Source organism: Ochotona princeps, chromosome 6, assembly GCF_030435755.1.
Source record: "Ochotona princeps isolate mOchPri1 chromosome 6, mOchPri1.hap1, whole genome shotgun sequence".
Lineage (NCBI taxonomy): Eukaryota > Metazoa > Chordata > Mammalia > Lagomorpha > Ochotonidae > Ochotona > Ochotona princeps.
Window position 1 is genome coordinate 28,757,605 of NC_080837.1, and position 3,441 is coordinate 28,761,045.

Consider the following 3,441-nt stretch of genomic DNA (forward strand, 5'->3'; position numbering starts at 1 on the left):
TTTACTGAGGGGGTAAAGTGGCTGATAGAGGTGATACTGGGTGATCTCCGAAGTCTCACTCCTGGACTCCTGAGAATTCACACTGTCAACAATATACCAACAGAACCACATTTGTGTGCGTATGTGTGTTGGCAGGGGCACACAAAAGGGCCCCTTTGCTCCAGCATGCTGCCAAAGGCATTCCTGTTTGTTTGTATGGCTTCACAATGAAGCCAGGGATGCTCTCACAGACTTCTGGGTTCAGTCCTTCCCTCTGGTAGATGGCGGGGGAGGATCCAAGAGAAGGTAGCCAAGTGCTAAAGGAAATGAGGTTGTATTTGAGATATCATTTGGAATCTGGAAGCTCTACTGAGTTCTTCTAGGTTTTGGGGGTGTCATATTTCCTCCTACTGGAGTACCACAGCAGGGGGATGCTGATGGAAGGAAGCGCCAGGACCCAGAAAGTTGGTCAGTCCAGAAAATGGGGATAGAATCTCTTATCAAATTCCTGCTGGGCCAGGAACTCCTCCTTGTGCAGGTGCGCTGGTGGAACCATTCACAGTAGGTCCATCATTGCTGAAGTGAAGTTGAAATGACCAGCCCCGAGAAGGTGTAGTGTTGTGATGTGGGAAATGCGGCTAGCAGGAAAAGTTTGGTCCCATTTGAAATACTGAACATTTCAGAGACAATGCCACAGTCTTTTGGAGGAAAGGAAGCATTGTATAATTCCACAACTGATGCAGTACTTGAGCCAACACTGTAGATGTTGTACTGTAAGGTCAGGTCTTAACTCCCTACCGCTAAGCTGTTTAGCTGTGATCTGGTGGACAAGAATCTGGCTTCCTCCTCTGCTTGAGTGACAGCAAGTAGAGCCAACACCAAATATGCCAACAGGCTCATCTCTCCTGGTCCCACCCACTAAACCTCAGGCTCACTGTGCACAGGAGATTATATTTCAGAAGAAAAGGTAAAGGGTTTCTAAGTGAAAACTACTTATTCTTTCACTGCACACTATGTAACCCCTAATTATTTCAGTGTTTAAAAAATTAGTCCCTGTGAATTCTTTTTAATGATCCAATTATCAAAATGATTCACCCATACAAGAAAAACTGCTGAGACCTTTCTAAACAATATTAATCAAAAAAGGAGAGGAGGAGTGTGAGAGGATAGACAGATCAAACATTGGCTCTTTTTTTCGGGGTGGGGAGAGAGATAAACTAACAGTGGTTTTATCTGTTCACTATTTTGAAAGAAATGGGATGCACGGGGAGGGGAGATACTTTTGTGCCTTTGGGAGAAAGCACCAGGAAGGAAGTTTTAGCAAACAGCTAAGTTCTGAAATTCAGTTTTGTGGGAAGAAATGAAACAGGGTGTGAATTTCCTCCCTGGGCCCATGTTACTACTCTCTTCAGCAGCCTCTTGCTGGGCAGCAGTCACGGAGCTGCAGCCAGAGCCACTCACCTGGGCATGCTTGGGCAGAAGCATCTCTAGGTATCTAATCTCTAGGGGTATCTGATGTCTAGGGGCATCTAATCTCTAGGGATTCAAGCAGTGCTCTCCTGAGGGAGGCACTTGTATGACTTTTTTCCCCCCAGTGCTTCTCCTGGGATGACCTAAGTTCACCAGGATGCTTTCTTGTTTCCTGGATTCTCCTGGACTCTCTGCTCTCAGTCTTCAACACCTACATATTTCCTTACCTACCGTTATTAGTTTCCTACACTATACGATTATCACAATGTTAATACATTTAAAACAACAAAAATTGATTATCTCACTCACATGGTCCAGGAGTCCAGAAAGAGGTTAGCTGAATCCTTTGATTAAGGTCTCACATAAAATCAAGGTGTTGGTGGTGGTGGGGCTGCAATCTGCACTGAGGCTTGGGGGTTTTATTTCAAGTTCACTGCTTATCAGCAGAATTTAGGTTAAGTCCTGTGGTCAACCAGTTATCTGACATATGGCCTTCTCTACTTCACAGCAGATTTGCTTCTTTGAGGCCATCTCTTGACGTGTTTCACATCACACAGGTTTCTGCTTAAAGGCGCAGACCTCCCTTTTGATTGACTCTAAGTCAGCTGATTAGGGGGCCTTGGTTACATTCACAAAATCCCTTGTACCAAATCAGGTCATTTCATCATGGGAGTGAAATTGCATCACATTCCTAAATCCTGCCCACTCTTGGTTGAGAAGGTTATATAGGCAAATGTATCATCAACGTAGGGGGTGGGGGTCGGTAAGAGGTGCAGCTACCTTAGGATTCTGCCTGTCACAACTAGCCGACTCCTGTCAGAGGCCAATCAGACTTAATCTGGTTATGTTCCAGCAGGATGAGCCTCATTACTGAGCCCTTCTCTCCATGTAAATCTTCTTGCTCTCCTTTCTGGTTTCTTACTGTACTTCTCTAGCCAACTCACTGCTACCCCCAGTCTCCATTTATCTGGAAATCAATTCCCTCCGTTGCCTCCTATATTTCTAGCCCTCCTCTCAAGCAAGATCCAGAGCTCTCCCTGCGCCCCAGCCTCGGGCCATGCCTCTGTTCTGGCAGTGTCTGCTGACTGGGGTGCTGGTGTGGCTGCCTCTCCTTTTAGCTTCTAAGACTCTTTAGGGTGATGCTTCTGCCACAACCATTTTGGTCACCTCAGAACCAAGCCACAGAAAAAAGTATGCCCTGGTTGGATCAATGAATAGAGACCCATAGCAGGCCAATGGGTAGTATGCAGGGATGCTAGGGAGTAGGTAGCTGCCCAAACGATGCAGGTGTGAGCATAAGTTAGGGTAGCTGAGTGAGCAGAACTTTATGCTTTGTTAGCCATACCTTCTGCACTGGGCTTTGAGGAAACCATAACCTTGTGACCATGTTCTCCACTCCTGCTTGCTTGTTCAGCTTCTCCCAGCAATACTGGCACAGGCCACATGTTACACCTCTGTGCTCAGATGTTCTTCACACTTCCCTGCAATGCATTGGACAGTCGATGTTCCTTGAGTGATACTGTATCTCAAGAGGTAGCAAGGAAGCCACTTGGCCACTTGGGATAACAGACAACTTGCTGTGGTATGCAGTCCCAAGATCTCCTTTGTTGAGTTCTTTTGCATATAGCTTATACACTTATACACACACACACACACACACACGCACATTAAATTGGAAAGTAAGATTTACAGAGAGGAGGAGAGACAAAGATCTTCCATCTGCTGATTCACTCCTCAAGTGGCTGCAATGGCTGGAGCTGAGTTGATCTGAAGCCAGGAGCCAGGATCTTCTTCCTGGTTTCCTGTGTGGGTGCAGGGTCCCAGGGCTTTGGGCCATTCTCTACTGCTTTCCCAGGCCACAAGCAGGGAGCTGGAAATGAAGTGGAGCACCCAGGATATGAATTGGCACCATGGGATCCTGAATCATGCAAGATGAAGATTTAGCCTCTAGGCTATCACGCTGGGCTCTCTCATATAGCTTTTTAAAAACAA

The 3,441-nt window shown here is 46.3% G+C and overlaps 1 pseudogene; it reads right to left on the minus strand.

Moving 5' to 3' along the window:
- Positions 1 to 358: 358 nt before the first annotated feature.
- On the minus strand, positions 359 to 879 carry LOC101530512 (translocon-associated protein subunit beta-like; annotated as a pseudogene).
- Between the last annotated feature and the right edge of the window lie 2,562 nt (positions 880 to 3,441).